General features: G+C 40.7%; 2 protein-coding genes across 8 annotated transcripts in view; one reads left to right on the top strand and one right to left on the bottom strand.

Annotated features, from left to right (window-relative positions):
* FBXL14 (F-box and leucine rich repeat protein 14) overlaps nt 1-18,540 on the top strand; it is a 429,592-nt gene that overhangs the window by 279,190 nt on the left and 131,862 nt on the right. The gene's annotated exons all lie outside the window — the stretch shown is intronic.
* Nucleotides 1-18,540, bottom strand: part of ERC1 (ELKS/RAB6-interacting/CAST family member 1) — a 294,829-nt gene that overhangs the window by 221,260 nt on the left and 55,029 nt on the right. The window lies entirely within an intron of this gene.

The following is an 18,540-nucleotide window of genomic DNA, read 5'->3' as shown; positions in this document are numbered from 1 at the left end:
GGGAACCCACATCAGCTTTCCTCCTCAAGGAGCAAAACGAAGCAGCTTTGGGGAGAGGGGGGTCGGTCAGAAAGTAGCTCCCTGGGTTCTCGGAACCTGCATCTAGCAAATTAGGATTCACGTTATTCTGCTCTACATTGTCTTTAAAAATGCTTGAGATAATCTGTAAAATGTCAGGAATTTAACTTGTGTTTATTCCCAACAGGAAACAAGGTACGTCTGGCAGCTCTTCACTCGGCCTAAACCACGACCAAATGAAGATCCTGTTCTCAATGAATGAAAGGTGTGACGCAGACCTGAAGGCGAGGAGAGAGGAAAGACGGGGGAGTCTACAGGAGTACAAACACATCTTCCAAAACGCTTCACCAAAAACAAAGGATGTCAAAATACAAAATGGCCTTTCAGTGCTTTACAGTTAAATCTGCACATTAAATAATAAACGTTTAATGAGCGCGTGCCAGACTGTGCCAAGCACTTTGTACGTGTTAATTCATTTACCCTCACGATGACACATGTACTAGTATTTCAGTTTTATTGGTGATGACAGCAGGCTTACAGAGACCTAACTTGCCCCACGATCACACAGTAGGAAGAGAGCTGGCATTCGAATTAAAGCCCTCTCCCAGCCCACTGAAGCTAGTACCACCCAAAGGTAATAAGGTAACTTGAAGCTTTAAAATCAGAAACAAAAAACAGACAAAACAAAAAACTGAGATTATGTGAGCTATCAATGCAGAAGAAGATAACAGAATGCTGAGTAATTAAATGAAGATGAAAGTGTTAATGAAGATAAACTACTAAAATGTTTGCGAGGGTATATCCAAGCCTGTATCCCTAAAGAAGGTATATGGACCATTAATTGAATGGATAAATTCTAGCACATTATACAAAGAACCTAAGAGGAAGTTACATCAAGAATCATGTTTTTAGAAATGAAGACGCAACAATAAAAAAAAAAATCGCTCTTTGTATGCAAGGTGTTCAAGGCCTGGCAGTGTGCCACAGTGGAAGGAAACTAGCCCACAGTCAGAGGATGCGAGTTTTAGTCCCAGCTCTCACACTAAACAGCTACATAATTTGGGACACACTCCACCTTTCTGGGTTTCAGAGTCCTCATATTTAAAATGAGGATGTAAATACCTGCGCCATCTCTCTACAGACTTGATAATATCATCAAAATCTTTCTGGTGTATATGTTAAAACATACGTTGTTTAGGGGCGGAGGGCATAGCTCAAGTGGCAGAGCGCATGCTTGCGTGCACAAGGTCCTGGGTTCAATCCCCCAGTACCTCCTCTAAAAAAGTAAGTAAGACTAGTTACCTCCATTCCCAGAAACAAAATAATAATAATACAGTAAGTAAAGTATTAAAAAAAAATGTTGTTTAAAATTTCTGGAAGACTGCAAAATACTGCAGTGTAGTAAATACCTCAAGGAAGTGACTTCACAAATGTGCAAGGGCGCTCACTGTAGTTTACAACAGTGACAAGATTAGAATAACCTAAATGGATGTTAATGTATGTCAATAAGTAATGAGTTAAGTAAGCGAAAAACCTCCACACAACTCAGTACCGCGCACCAGCGTTTTAAATGTAGATTTATATCTACTGATAAAACAGTATGTTGTGACCATAGTTTTTAAGTGCAAAAAAGCAGTTTACATAATAGCAAGTGTAGGATGATTTCAATTCTAACTTTTGAAACAGAGAAGTGTCTAAAAGGACATAAACAATAACCACGACCATCTCGGGTACGGGCAGGTTTTACATCTTTCCTGACACTTTTCTGTACTGTCTGAATCTCCTACAGGGCGCGTGTAATCAATAAAAAGAGGCATTTTTGCCTTTGAAAATAAGAGAAAAAGACTTCAGAGATGCCCACTTGGGTGCAGAACACTGTATTCAACTTGCTACCACTTTTGTTAAAAGGGAGAGAACAATAAATATTAACTTTTTTACTATAAATGAAAAAATTCATTAAAATAAAAATACTTCTGGAATGTTACAGAAGAAATAATTAATGGTTATTTTCGTAACAAAAAAAGAAAAAACTGGAATGTCTGAGGGACAACTTGTAAGAAAACTTCATTCTGCATAAAAATGTTTTTTACTGACATATAACTGAGATTGAAATTTTTTAGCAGTACCTTTACTGAGATGTAATTCCCATATACTATGAAGTACACCTGCTGAAAGTGTACAGTTCGGTGGTTTTCAGCATATTAAAAGTTGTACACTGATCACTACTATCTAATTCTAGAACACCTGAATTAACCATACGCATTCAAAGTCACTTTCCATCTTCCTCTCCTCCTAACCCTCCTCTTGAATTTGGACTAAGTGGATGTATTCTCCACTCAAAAATTAAATTTAAAAAAAATTTAATATTTTTCAGCCTTAAAAAGGAATGAAACTTGGCACGTGCTACAACATGAATCCTGAGGATACTGACATAAGCCAGTCTCAAATGACGAATATTATATGGTTCTACTCATATGAGGTATCCAGAGTAGTGAAATTCATAGAGACAGAAAGGAGAACAGTGGTTGCCACAGGGGATGAGAAGGCGAGGGGAGGCGGGAGATAGGGAGTTACTGCTTAATGGGAGCAGAGATTCAGTTCTGCAGGATGAAAGGGGCTCTGGACCTGGGTGTGGTGGTGATGGTTGCACAACAGTATGAATGCACCTTATGAACTGTACACCTGGAAACTGGGTAAGATGGCAAATTTAAGACGGTAAAATGTAAGGTACATTTTATAACAATTTTAAAAAATGGGGAAAAAATACGCCTGCCTTGAATGTATGGAGTTTAATTTACTTAACAGCTATTGTTAAATACGTAGTTTCATTTTCATGTTTCACTATTATCACAAGCATCTTCATATGTGTATCTCTGCGCATATATCCAACTTTTTCCTGGAGATAAATTCTGAAAGCGGGAATTGCTGGAATAGAAGGTATGCAGTTTATCTTTTTGATCCACATTACAAATTATCTCTAAAAGGGTCTGTACCGATTTAAACTTCCACCAAACAGTGTCTGGGCACGGCCACTTTCCCAAACCTTTGACAACTGGGTATTTTCTTTCTTCTCTTTTTTCTTTTTCTGGCATTTCTTTGATTACAAGTAAAAGCATCTCTCCACGTATCTGCTGGCACTCTGTGTTCCTCCCTTTGTGACTCATCTGTTCTCGCTCTTTGCCTGTTTTGTTTTGGGGACATTTAACTTTTCTCCTAGTCCAGTATAAGATTTCCTTACAGTTGCAAAATAACCTTTTCCCTGCTGTGTATCTTACAAATATATTTCCAAATCTGTCATTTTTTTTAGGGGGGTAGGTAATTAGGTCTAATTTTATTTATTTAGAGGAGGTACTGGGGATTGAACCCAAGACCTCAAGCATGCTAAGCATGTGCTCTACCACTTGAGCTATATATACCCCTCCCCCTCCAAATCTGCCATTTTTCTTTTAACATCGTTTAACATAGTTTATGTCAATTTTAAATAGAGAAGTTTTTAAATACAAAGAATCTTTTTTTTTTATAGTTTCTGGTTTGGGTATTATGCTGAGCAAGCAGTGAACTTTCAATTATAGTAGTCTTCAAACTCTTGAAAAACACTGGTTTTTCTTATAAAAATTAAATTGATAATAAAATCATCATGTATTTGAATTCATGAATATGAGTTTTTAAATACATTTAACTGCCAGCATCACACTGTAAGATTCTTAACAGTTGCTGGGGTTCAAAAATTCTTCATAAAGATATGTGTGAAAATGCTAATTTTCTGAAGTCTGTAATCAACCCCTAGCTCCATTCTTTACCTTTGGAAGTCCAACAATCCAGATAAATCCTGAGCAAAATTACCCCAAGGGAACTATCAGAAGTTAAATTCAACAATGAAACTGATTTCTAGGTACAACTGTTCTTTGTCTTCTGGACATTCATCACCAGATTCATTCAAGCCAGGAGAAGCAGGTGTTGACGAGGGCTAAGAGTCTCACTCACACTGCAGCACTCGGGGCTAAGCCAGGACAGCAGTGACGACTGTGGTCAAGAAGAACACAGCTAACTGCCGCACCTGCTCCTTCAGCTCTGCTCGCGCCCCGCAGCCAAGGAGGCTACACAGCAATCCTCCCCACTAAGGGTGGAGATCAACTACTCCAGGCTACATTCCAGCCAGCTGCACTGTGTCACAACTCCTGCCAGCTCCCCTGGAGAAGAGAGGCGCACCAAGCTAGGAGCCAGGCTGCTCTTTCTCGAGCATGTTCACACAGGAGGTGAAGTGAGCGTACTTGCACAGATCACAGACCTTTACCAGGATCAGCCAGAAAAGACACGCTGAATTTAGCAGGAAGATCTCAGATGTCAGATGTCAGGGAAGCTTCTATTTGGGAATTCCACTCAGGACACTCTCCAAAATGATCTCCCACTTCTCACGTCCCCGGTTCTCCACAGACGCTCACTAGGCCACTTCCCTTCACTCTAGCACTCAGCGTGAACTGGGAGACTGGGAAAGCCCCTGCTTCAAATCCACCCCCAGGACTGTGCTGCAATTACACCAAACTGTATGTCAATGAAATGGTAGGGTATTGTGAGCAACACTAATGAGAATTCTTAAATCTCTGGTAGGGATCATGACCTTTTCTAGAAAGACACATCTGCAAAAACAACAAAAGATCACAACAACACTTCAGATATTTCAAATAAACATCAAAAGCTCTTTTGAGGCAAAACCTCTATCATTAGTTTTTTCGAGCAAGAGAATGCTTTGACCCAGTTTACCCTGATTTCCAAGATGACAGAACCATGTAGTCCAGAGATAGTTTAGTCAGAGAAAGAGAATACTATGCAGACATGAAAATGGTCCTCATCACAGAGAACTCAGTGCACTATTTGTCAAGATGACCATTAGAAAAACATATCAGTAGAGCACCCTATTATACTAAATTGAGAACAATTTTTTTCTGAAACATGTAACTACATACATTGGTCAACTTAGTGCAAGATGCAAACAAGTTTATAATAATTCTTCCTAAAGACACTCAAGTCAGTCCTCAAGTTCTTCGCTGTTCTCATCTGTGTTATCAGATTTCTTAAGAGCATCACTTACCAGACTTGACTTGCAATTTCTTTCTTTGTATCTATCTTCAATAAAAACTTAGTGACTGTCATCTTTTCACTCTGGGGGACAGCACATGTTTGGCATAGTAAGTACTCAATGTATACCAGAAATTGACAGTGTAACTGACTATACTTCAATTAAAAAAAACTAACGGGGGTGACGGGGGCGGTGGGGAGGATAGCTCAGTGGTAGAGCACATGCCTAGCCTGCAAAAGGTCCTGGGTTCAATCCCCAGTAACTTCATTAAATAAATAAACCTAATTACCTCCCCCCTAAAGTTTTTTTCCAAAAAAAAAAGTACTCAATAAATTTTTGATGAGATTGACAAAAACAAATTTTGACAAGTAATTCTGAAAGCTAATGGCTACTGGATAGTAGATGCAAATGAAGTCCCTAGAAAGTTGTACCCTTCCCTATAGTACAGAGAACTGCTCTTACTCTGTAACAATTTAGTTTGTTACCAGCTAACACAAACAATTCCACCTTAAATACAAACGCCAAAATACAAAACACAATCCTAATAAAAATGTTAATTTTATACATTCTGGGTTTATTCATGTTTGATCTGAAGCAAAGAGAAACATTTTCAAATACTTAAGTCAAAAAGAATCTTTCATACTTTCAGTACTAAAGAAAGTATACAAGAAGTACAGGATAGAGTTTGAGTCCAAAAAGAAAGGTTGCAAAGTGGCAAAACACAATAGTTATCTACATATACTCACTCACCAGCACCATATCCTACTACAAATTTTATTTTATTTTATTTTTTCTTTTAAAAAGATTTTATTAAAGGTCTTTACAGAGCAACAACCAACTCCAAATCCAGCTGCTAAGAAGTCCCTCTTACGCTGTGGGCAGCGGCTGGGGCACAGCAGGTGGCTCTGGTGTCCCACCCTTCTGGGTGGAGATGGGGGCGGTGGACAGTATTTCATCTTTGGGTTCCACAGTGCTCACATGGACAGGCAGGGGCTTTTTATGGCCAATCTTACCAGCTGGGTCGCAAGGCAGCAAGATCTTTACCTTGATGCCCAACACACCTAGAAGATGTCAGTTAAGACCTAGCCATGTATGGTTCCACCGGCCCCCACTACACAACAGGATGGGGCAGAAGGAAGAAAACGGCCAGTTACTCAAGCACTCCTGGGTCTGGTCCCTTCTCGTGTAAGTTTTAAATTAAGAACAATATTCAAGAAAGAGAAATGGGACACATATAAAGTATTTACCACATATGTAATATATTCAAACAAAGTTTAGAACCTATAAGATCACTACGATTTGGATTCATGAATCTTTAATATGAAAAGAAAGTATTCCGATTTCTATCATTTTATTTTTCTCTCACTTTCCCTGAGGCTGCATTTTTGTTGTTGTTGTTTTTTAATTGAAGTATAGTTAGTTTATAATGTGGTGTTAGCTTCTGGTATACAGCATAGTGATTTAGTTATTTACATACATACATTCAGCTTTATATATATACACACACACACATTGTATATATATACACATATATATTCCTTTTCATCTTCTTTTTCACTATAGGTTATTACAAGATATTGATATAGTTCCCTGTGCTACAGCTGGACAGTGCTGTTAACTATTTTATATATGGTAGTTAGTATCTTCAAATCCCAAACTCTCAATTTATCTCTCCTGCCCTTTCCCCGCCAGTAACCGTAAGTTTATTTTCTATGTCTGAGTCTGTTTCTGTTTTGTAAATAAATTCAGTTGTGTCATTTTTTTTAGATTCCACATATAAGTGATCTCATATGGTATTTGTCCTGCTCTATCTGACTTACTTCACTTAGTATGATCATCTCTAGGACCATCCATGTTGCTGCATTACTTCCTTCTTTTTTGTGGCTGAGTAGTAGTCCACCACACACACACAACCCCCACATCTTCTTTATCCAGTCAACTGTTGATGGACACTTAGGTTGCTTCCATGTCTTGGCTACTGTAAATAGTGCTGCTATGAACATTAGGGTGCATGTATCTTTTAGAATTAGAATTTCCTCCAGATATATGCCCAGGAGTGAGACTGTTGGAGCATAGGGTAAGTCTATTTTTAGTTTTTTAAAGAATCTCCATATTGTTTTCCATAATGGCTACAAAATGGCTTAACGGCTACACCAAACTACATTCCAGCCAACAGTGTAGGAGGGCTCCCTTTTCTCCACAGCCTCTCCAGCATTTATCTTTTGTGGACTTTTTAATGACGGCCATTCTAACCCATGTGAGGTGATACCTCACTGTAGTTTTGATCTGCATTTCTCTGATAATTAGCGATACTGAGCATCTTTTCATGTGCCTATTGGCCATCTGTATGTGTTCACTGAGGAGATATCTGTTTATGTCTTCTGCTCATTTCTTGATTGGGATGTTTGGTTTTTTGTTATTGGTATTTTGCTATACTCTAGAAATTAAGCCCTTGTCAGTTGCATCATTTGCAAATATCTTCTCCCATTCCATGGGCTGTCTTTTTGTTTTGTTTATCATTTCCTTTGCTGTATAAAGCTTATAAATTTAAATAGGCCCCATTTGTTTATTTTTCCTTTTGTTTCTGTTGCCTGGGTAGACTGTCCTAGGACAACACTGCTATGATTTATATCAGAGAATGCTTTGCCTATGTTCTCTTCTAGGAGATTTATGTGTCTTGTCTTACGTTTAACTCTTTAAGCCATTTTGAGTTTATTTTTGTGTATGGAGTAAGGGAGTGTTAACTAACTTCATTGATTTACATGCATCTATCATTTTAGAAGAAACTCAAAGATTTTTAATGAGTCTGAACCTCAGAGGCTGAGACAAAGGAATAGCCTCTAATGCAATTCATTCCTTCTGATCATTAGTCTAGTATTCTTTCAGTTGACGACAAGGATTTATTTTCTCTGCAGCAAATCACACTATAAACTCTCACATATTAAACCAAAACCAAGTTCTCAGACTGATCTAAACCCAGCAAGAGACACACTACAAGCAAGAAACAACCCCACCAGGGATCAAAGGGCAGTTAAGCTGTTCACCATTCTCACCCTCTACTTCGAGCTTATTGTCCTCTAAAGGAGATGTCAGAGTCAAGAAAATGAACAAGCAGTCACGCTAGATTTCTAGCAGCCACTCTCTGCTACTGAGTTCAGGAAAAATAAGAACATCGGCCTATATGCTAACACAGCCCAGAACGGAAGTTAAAGAATAAATGAAAATACTATCAAAATGGGGGCTTCCTAAGGTAACAATACATCCCATTCCTGTGGGCTCATCAAGATAATCAGCAACTTAAGTGACAACAGTAAACTGCTTTCAGCGCAAGTTCTAGGAACTCCAAGTAGCTTTCAGTTACCAATAAATACAATCGTCACCATTATTTTCAAACAGACATTTTACTCCCACATCCGTATCTGCAGAAATTCTACTTACCACATTGCATTTGCTATGCGAATACTTAGGTCTATGACCACAAAATCTTTCACATCACTTCAGCGAACTGCATATTTTCAGGGGAAAGATTTTTGAGTATCTATCTATGTTAGAAAGCGCTACTGGTAAGGTTTAAATTGACCAACTGGACTTCATCAAAATCAAATTCTCCTGCTTATCCAAAGTGACCACTACAAATATAAACTGGTAAGCCACATACTGGGAGAAACTGGTAACTACCCAAGGACTTGTGTCCTGAATATGTAGATAACTCCTGCGACTCACAAATAAAAACAAACAACCCAGCGTTTCACAAGTAGGTGAAAGACTGGGAAGATACACAACTAGCCAAAAAGCAAGCGAAAAAGCGCCCAGACTCACTAGTGATTGGGGAAATGCAAATTAAAGCCCGAGTGGGCTCCCACTGTGTGCCCACGAAAGTTGCCAAAACGTAAACAACGGATAAAGCCAATTACCAGTAAGATGGAAAGCAACTAGGACATGAAAGTACACCGACACTCTGGAAGCCGGGCTGGTCTTCTCTCACAGAGGTAAACACGCACCTACCCCAGGACCCAGCCATTCCGCTCCTAGACACGTCCCCCGGAGAAAGGAAAACACATCCACAAACAAACTGCATAAAGACGTTTACAACAGCTTTATTCATAAAAACCAAAACTGGAAACAAGCCCGTCAACAGGAGAACGGATAAACTGATCATCCAATGGAAGCAACGAAAACTGCCAGTATTAGTAAGGATGACTACAGATGCACGCAACACCACGCATAAATGAAAAAAAAAAAACGCTGAGCAAAAGAAACCCAACACAACAGAGAACAGACTACACGGCTCCACTTACAGGAAGGTCTACAACAGGCCAACTAACCCGGGGTGGGGGGGGGTTACTAGAACACCACCTGTTGGGGGCAGGAAGGGCACAGCCCGGGAAGGGGCTCAGGGAACAGCATGCGCTTACAGGGATGCTCTGAATCCTGGCAAGATGGTGGAGTATGCTAGTACTGGTGTCTGTCCAGACTCATGGAACCATGACACTTAAGAGCCATGTATTTTGCTGTATGTAAACTACACACCACCAGAAAAATATATACATATCAAAAGAGAAAAAAGCAAAAGATACAGATTTGAAAAGAGAAAAGAAAAGTAAATAAATAATCACAATTTCTTAACAAGTAGGAATGACTTCACCTAAAGAAAGGAGGATTATTTAGCTGATTTTAAGAACACGTCCAGTTCTAACGTGTAATATGCTCTGTGTCCTAATTCAACTGCAGCCTTGCATGCACGCTTAACACTTACACGAGAGGTTCACAAAGGCGTATTTAATGACGTCAGTGAACCTAAAATATTTCCTATTTCAAATACAGACTTAATTAAGCAAAAGAAAACTTGAATTCCAACCTATAGATCAGTGCCACAAAAACCTGAAACCTACAGGAGCCTGAGAACAGTACGTCCTGCCAGGGGGAAAAGCTACCCCCCTAGTCTATTTCAAGACCAGAAAATGACAGATTCTGAGAGGACTGTGACCACCCTGGCTGGGAGTTTCTTCCATCAAGAACCAGTCCTTAATTAACATGAAAGAGTCCGTTTCAGACAGTTCTGCCCATAAGGGAGGCAGTGCTGTTGAAAAATAAACTTAATCAAACACTGAAGAACAGAGAAGAAAATACTAAAATATAATCCTCACTGGTGGAAGAAATAATTTTAGTAGCTACCACGCGACAGGCATTCTGCTCCCCGCCAGAGACACAGTGGCAGCGGATGTAATAAACATGTCTCCGTCCGTAGAGAGGTAGAGAAGACAGGTAATGGCAGGTAAGACAGTCATTAACCCCAACAACACAAAACACACAGAATTATAGCTGCAAACGGGGATAAAAACTGTAACTTCAAGGTAGTAAGAGGTAAGAGAATACATAACAAAAAGACCTGACCCATCTTGGGAAGTTCAGGGAAAGTTTATGAACGTGATCTGGAGGCTGAACGAGATCTGAAAAATGAGTTAATTATTTAATGATACAACACGTATTCTGCAAAGAGAAGACTCCTTAGGTGAAGACCCTGAAGGAGGGGGCATGGCACACTTGAGGAATTAAGGAGACGGAGCACCAAAGGGAGTGCGGCAAGTTTTAATGGGCTTTTAGGGCAACGGGAAGCCCTGAAGAAGTTTTGAGCAGAGTATGGTCATCATCATCATCACTAATATTTACCAAGTGCTGGCCACATGCCAGGCACATATATGTCATGTAATTCTTACAACAATCACATGAGGTAAGAATTATTGTAGCCATTTTACAGATGAAGAAACTAAGGTTTGGAAGACTTAGCAGCCTGCCGAGGTCACGTAACTAGTGAGTGGTGGAGCCAGGATTCAAACATCACATGTGCATTTTCAAAACCTCAAACTGGCTAAAGTGTGGCTGCATCTCAGGGGGAAGACAAAGCCTGGAGGAAACCAAGAGACTGCTGCAACGACCTCAGCCAGCACTGACCACAACCAAGCCAGGACCGTGGCTGCGGGCTGAGAAAATGAGTGGAGCAGAGCAATACTTCAGAGCAAAAAAATCACCAAGATTTGACTGGTAGGGTGGGAAAAGAGGAAGTGAGGCAACATAGCAGGATTCTGAAGTTTCTGACTTAACCACCACGGCAAGTTGGTGGTACCATAAACAAAAATGGGGGGGAAATTAGGAAGAACCAGAACTGAGGAGAGATCTTGGGCTGAATTTAAGGTGCCTCTGAGATGCTGAGAAAAGTTTTCAAGGAGCAACTAGGCATGTCGGTCTGGAGCTTGGAAGAATCACATGAGCTAAAGATATAAATGTGGAAGATCTGATACACAGATGTTCACTGAAGCCAAAACAGTGAACAAGTCTCCCCAGGAAAAGAAAACAGAGCAGGAGTGTAACAGAGCAGGATACCACAGGGCCTTCCAGGACACCACGGAGACCGCTCCCCGACGTCCTCTGCTGTAGCCCCTCTCTGAAATACCCAGATAATGGTCACTCATGTATATTTCCTGAGTTTTTCAGATGCTAAAAACTACCACCAAATGTAAGAAATTAACTACTTGTTGATCATGAGCACACGGCCCCTGTACCTTCTGGCGCCTAAGGGTTAACTACCATCAACCAATTAGAAATTGTGCACAGCTGATCACATACCCTGGGATGCCCTCCCCCCCGGCCCCCGCCCCCGCCCCTCAGCGGCCTTTAAAAAGGCTCAGCCAAAAACCTTTTTTTTGGGGGGAGTTGGAGGTTTTTCGGAGCAGGAGCTATGCCGTTCTCCTTGCCTGGCCCAGCAAAAACCCTTCCTGTGCTCCAAACACCAACATTTCAATATTTCCTGGCCTCGCTGTGTGTCGTGCACACAAACTGGGCTTCAGTTAAAAGTCTGGCAAAGCCAGCCTAGGAGTCTGTGCCCACAGCAAGCCGACCTCAGTCAGAGGTAGCCCCTTCCCTGGGTCCCCAGGAGCTGCGGGAGCTCACTTCACTCCAGGAACCACGAGGGTCTGTCCTGACAGGTGCCAGCCACCTCACAGCATGAGGTTGTTTGGAGCAGAGAAATGTCCACAGCTAGAGCCCACGTTCGGTGTCACTTGAGGGTGAGCTGCTCCACTTGAGCAGGCTGGGGTTCTCTGCACTCCACCCGAGACCATTCCCTTGAGGAAAGTAAGCCACTCTGGGTCCGTTCTCTTTCAACAGCTGGGCCAGTCTCTTTGGAGGCCTCCGTCTGGGAGTGGACGTGGAGTTTTTAAACACCTCCTCTGATTATCTGTGCTAACGTAGCTTATTTGTTTGTGGGTTTGTACCACTTTAGGGTGAGCCACTCCCAGCTCACGCAGGAACGGAGAATTCTACTCGCTCCATCTGGGCTCATTCCCTTCCAGGAAGTGAGCCATTCTGGGCTCACCGGGAGCCACGTCACTCTGGAAGCCTCCATCTGGGAGCGGAAGTGAAACTTTTGGGCTACACCTCGTATGGTCTTTTCTCTGTGGAGCCATGCTTGTTGTCTGTACTGTGTGTGTTGGCCTGTTGAGGCATCTTTGGGGAGCACTGGGACTCACAGGTGAGGACACCAGGGCATCCTCCCGGATTGCACTGGCTTCACCTCAAACTGAGGCACCGGACTTGGGGATTTGCCCTTTTAGAAAGGGAAAATGGTCATTCACTCAGCTTCATCTCTGATGGGACGCTGGTTGGGAATCCCCTTTTTGGGGCTAGGGACCTGTGCCCCTGAGAGGCAGTTTTGAATTGTTGTTTGCTTGGTATTTGATAACATCTGCCATAAATAATTAAGAATAGATGATCAGACCTCTATTCCACCTTACAGTCACCCCTAGGGTATATTTTGCAAAACTGGGAGATTTTCAGCTATGCTCCCATAAATGAAAGAAAATGGTTTTTTTTATTGTAACACTGTGTGGGCTCAGTACTCCCTGAGATCTGGAGAACAATGGTCCCTAATGGCTCTATTACATCGAAGTGGGCCTTTTTCCATTTGCCTTTTATCCTAGGGGGCAGCGGGGAGGGTTCCTGTGTGTGAGTGTCTCAGTATCTGAGTCCAGATCCTGTTCTCTCTGACGGGCTTGGCTGAAAGTGAGGCATGTCGATGTTAGTTAAATATATATATATATATATATAGTCTAACAAGCATTTGGGAACTGGAAAAAGAGAATCCCTGAAAATAGCCAAGATGGCTGAGTTCTGTAAAAGCGGAGGAGGAGTCTGCACTTCTCTTCCTGTACCTTTGAGATGTGAATGATCTACCTGGGCTCTCAAGGGGGAAAAAATAAAGGTCTTTTTAAAACTCAGGTGGAAAAAAACTGTGAGATCTCTGGTTCGGTCTTTCTGTAAAATAACTTGGAAATGAACTATAATTGCCTTAAAAATGCTTACAAATTAAACAGTTCTAAGTATAAAGGAAGCTAGACAGAACAAATTTGAAGTTCATGTGATCTAGGAAATAACATTGAACTGACCTGATATTACAGCTAGCTTAAGTTTGCTGGTATAATCAATTTGGAAGGTCAGTAGGTTCATGTTTCTGATGCAGTTTGTCAGAAAACATGGAAAAACTTGGTATGATACTCTTGGAAGTGAACTAAGCTTCTGGGTGAACTCTTCAGAAATAGTTGTTTTAGGAATGATCTCTCCGGGTATTTGGTGACTTGAAATTCTGGGGTTGTGCTGGACTGGGCTAAATGATGGAAGGCTACTGAACAGTTGGCTAGCTAGGTCATTTCCAAACAAAACAAGATACTGAAACATTCACTGGGAGTTGATATTCTGGGGAATTGGGGGTTCTAGTTTGGATGTGTAATTGAAGCTACTGAAAATAATGGGGGAAACATTTCAGAATACAGTAGGAAAGTTAGATATATATTTAGAGGGTTTGTTTTTTTTTTAAAGGTATGAGGAATGGAACTGTAGTTTGTTAAGGGAAAAGTGACTTGGTCCTACAGCTGGTTGTTTCTAGATGAGAAAAAATAAGGGACAAACATGGAAACAAAGTTGTAGAAAGTTAGTAGAAGGGGAGCCCTCCAAAAAGGAGTTCTGTGCATGGTCAGGCTGAGATTAGACTAGACTTAATTCGGTAAATGAACTTTGTTACCAAAGGGAGGCTGGTGCAGGACTAGGATTGGCTTCTCTCTGTTAAGAGAACAAGTTTAGTAAGAATGCTTCTGATAACAGATTGTGTGACACTTTTGGTATTTCTGACAAACTTCCTGTCAAATTCTAGTTAAAGTTCTTTTGACTTCAGCTGACTTTGGGACCCTACAGAGATGTCCCCTCAGAGGGCCCCGAGACATCCCAGAGAAGAATATTCAACTAGGATCGGCTGGTGTGTTAATTACATGCAAAGCACTGCCAGATGGATGACAAGCCCCCTCAGACTATATAGCATGGATAAACGTTACTGATATAGTCTAGAAATTATATAAAGTTTCTGACGCTTAGCAATGTCCTGGCACAATGCTGTCAGTCATTCTAGCTGTTGTCTTGGACTGCTGTAAGTTACAGCAACTTGATTAAGCTTCTTGTCAAAAACACTGTGATCAGCTCTTTACCTTGCCTTTTTGGTCTTTTGTCATTCACAGACAGCTAGGCTGATGCTTTGCAGAACTGCTTCACCTTCAAGAAGACTCATAAAGACTTTCTGAGAAGTACAGGTTTCCTTTAGATCATACTGCGGAGCTGGGTAAGATGTTTTAAAAGTCTAATGAAAACTCTGATTTCAAGGAACCATTCATCGGTAAGGGGGATTGATTACATGGGATTAAGTCAACTGGTGGTTGCAGTTTCTTGGCTTTGTCTCTTACTGGCTTCTGATCTGTTTTCTAATTGAACTGCTTACCAAATGCTTGTCTCCCTATCAATATTGCCCCCAACATTTAGGAGAAAAAGAGAATTCTTAAATGGAGTTGTCACAGAGTGTAACTACTCAACGATATATCACAATGCTTACTTTAAGTCTACTGCTAAATGCACATGTACGATGCTTATGTAACAACTGGGTACAAGTGATAAAATGTATAGTCTGTAAGGTGTTTCCCCATTAACATAACTTTGAGCCTGTTCACCATATCTGATTAGTCTTCTCCCAAGGAAAAAAAAAAAAAGGACGCCTGGCACCAAAGGACATGACCTAAACCTGGGGCAGGAGCCACCACCCCAGCATCGAGGGACAGGTATTTTGATCATCAATGCTTTCGACTGAAAGATCTGTAATCAAAAGGTGAAATGATGGAAAAATCTACGTATGTTGAGGTATGGGGAAGTCATTCTTGCTTTTGCCCGGTTTGATTTAAACTTTACTGACCAAAGCAGCCTGTTTTATGGCCTTCTGGACACGCACTGGACATCTGCTCTGGCCTTGAGGAGGGGGATGCATTTGAAAAGTCAAAATGGAGTAGCTGTGGTGCAGACATCCAAGGTAAAACTGAGTGGCCACTGGGACATGATTTCAGACACTTTCTTGTATTGTTGAGAACTCGAATTTTCTGAGCTGCGTCAGACTCAGGACGCCACCAGCCATTCTCAAAGCAGTGTCTGCTGGCAGATGGCAGTTGTAACCTCATGACCTCAAGGTCTCCTCCCGCAACTATTAAATTAGATGAAGTTGCTTTAGATCAGATGTGAGCAGTAAAAAAGGAGACGTGTGCAGTGGCCAACAGCTCTTGTTACATATATGTCAATAACACACCAAGAGTTAAAACCTCCTCAGATAAAAGTAGGCAACTGGCTTCAAGTCTCCGCCAAGGTGCCCGGTCCAGACCTGTTTTCAGGCTCATTCTCCTGAACGCCTCAGGGAATGAGATCTTAATCATATCAGACTCGGATCCAGGACTTGGAACTCGGGAATATTTCCAACTCAGCGTCCATTCTCCAAGTCCAGGTAAGACTATGCCCCGTTTCAGCAGGAAGCAGCCAGACTGGTGGTCACTCTGAAAGATTTAGGGAGGGAGGAAACAGTATTGGAGACTGAAACTGAGTTCCTCTGCCGACCCTACGATGAATCTCTCTGTCCAAGACGTTTTTCCCTTCTTGTCCAATATTTGTTCTCAAGACTGAGGAGCACCAAGAAAAGCGGGAACTGTAAGTGAGCAGGACTCTCGGGATGAACTTAGCCTGCGGGGTCACTGTAACTAGCACTGAGAGAGCACCTATCACACTGTGAATCACCAACAGATGGCAGCTGCTGCTGTTTGTAAAAGGTCTGGTCAGTGGCTTGTGGAACCAGGCCCTGAGGCGCCCGCGGGGTTCTACAGAACATCTTCAGGGAATGCCTGGCCGGGCACTACTGGGGCACCTGGGCTCCCCATTCCTGTCTAATCAGAAGAGCTCTGCCTTTTTTTCATTTTGCTTCTTAAAATAAGGTTTATTTCTATAGATGAATAATATTTACTTGAAAAGAGGTCTGCAGCTTAAAACTTTTCCCAAAAAGCACTGACTGGATTATCTCAACAGTCCCTTCAGTTCATGTGAATTACAGCTTATAATTTTTCACCAAAGTAAAATATGTGAGAAGAACAAAACAGCCCATTTGATAGCACAGTCTCCAACATGAGCCTTGTAGTTTATTACAATTATTATATTAGAATGGTGATTATAAATCAATTAGTTCTGTTTATCTACTGAAGATCGTACTTCACTGCTACAGAAGTACCACAGCCTTATCACTAGTGATTTTTTAAGACTGCAACTGTGTGAACAGTGAAGGAGAGTTAAGTGGCTTTAAAACCACAGGACACATTTTCCATGAAAAACGAAGCTGGTGTGCTGCTTTTTGACATGCCCTGTGAAAACGCTAAGTAAAGCATCAAAATCTCTCCAGCCTTTTTTCTCACTGAAATTAGTGCCTCTAAAATTTTTCTTTCAATATCCTTTCCTTATGCTGACTGTTTATAATTAATAAAATTCATCATCATGTATAATAAAATTAATCACTTTTCATGTCATCACTGAGTCTGGCCCTCTTGTGGTAATCACACCACAGACTCTTCAGTGTGGTCTGCGGAACAGCTGCCCCTCTGGTACCGGGACGCCTAGCTTGAAGCTTGATGGCACCGGCATCCTAACACTTCATCCTAAAATGGGGCAAAGGTTTTACAGAGCTTTGTGGACTTTTTGTCCAAGACACTGGCTGTTTTTTTTTCACCTAGGACATAATCAAAAATGTACTGTATAATATCCTTTACAACTCTGGAATTTACACTCTTAAGTCAGTTCTCTCAAATGACAGAATTTGCTAGTAGGAAGAATTTTCAATGGCAGATATGAAGACAGGCTGTATAAGGCTTTAACTATATCTTTTTATGTGTTTTAAAACTGCATACTTTTGGAATGCTCTTGGTTTTGTTATGACATAGTGTATAAGAAAGTTCTGAGCAATTAAACAGGAGCTGATGGTGGACCAACAGCTGGCTGCATTTAACAGCTCACCTAATAATGAGGAACAGGAGAAGTGGATGTGGAAGATTCAGAAGGAAACGACTTCTGAAAGGCTAACGTATTTACTTGTGCTCTTACTGGCACAGGTTGCCCGACTTTAGACAGGATGGTATGGGAAGGTCTCTTTGAAGAAGTACCAGTTAAGGTGATTCCTGAGGCAGTCAGCATATAAAAAGAGTGGGGTGAGAATGGGGAACATATATGTATTTGGACTTTTTTTTCAATGTCCAATCAGCCATTAACACAAATTATAAGCCTGTACTAATTAAACCAATGTAGAGCTAAAAAAACAGACCAATGCAACAACTCTCACAATAATTAAGCATTTCAGAAAGAAAAAGGAAATGACACAAACCAAAAGGAAACAGATTGATGACTGATCACAGTATTTAGAAAGCTTTTCAGTTATTAGGAAAACATCAAACTATGTTCCCCACACATAAAACTTTAAAATAAGTTCTAGGAAGGTTAAAGAACTGGGTATATGTATATGTCCATGAATGACTGAAAAATTGTGCTGAACACTGGAATTTGACACAACACTGTAAAATGATTATGAATCAATAAAAAATGTAAGAAAAAAAAAAGAACTGGATATAAAATGCAGATTAATTAGAAAATTTATAAAAATAGACATTAAATGATATTCAGATAGAGAAGAGCTTCCTAAACAAAAAAGTGTAAGAAATTACAAATACAAAAGTGTAGCACATTTTACCACTTAGAAATCTAAAACTCTGTACATCAAAAATCAAAAACTAGAACAAATGACACACATTAAAAATTATTTACAATAAATGTGACAAAGAACTGTATCCTTACTATTGAAAGAACCCATGTAAGGCAATGAAATACTAAGACCTTCCTGTCCCCAAGAGCAATTAACAGGAATACACAATTCACAGACAATATAATATGCAAATGGCCAGTAAACACATGAAAATATAAACAAAGATTTGCAAATTAAAACAAAACCTTTTAACCTACAGTCAAAAGGTTTTTTTTCCAGGCAAAAGATTTGTAAACATAGA

The sequence above is a fragment of the Vicugna pacos genome, chromosome 34, assembly GCF_048564905.1.
Source record: "Vicugna pacos chromosome 34, VicPac4, whole genome shotgun sequence".
Classification (NCBI taxonomy): Eukaryota; Metazoa; Chordata; class Mammalia; order Artiodactyla; family Camelidae; genus Vicugna; species Vicugna pacos.
The sequence above is the reverse complement of the archived record's forward strand: the minus strand, read 5'-3'. Positions and strand labels throughout refer to the sequence as shown.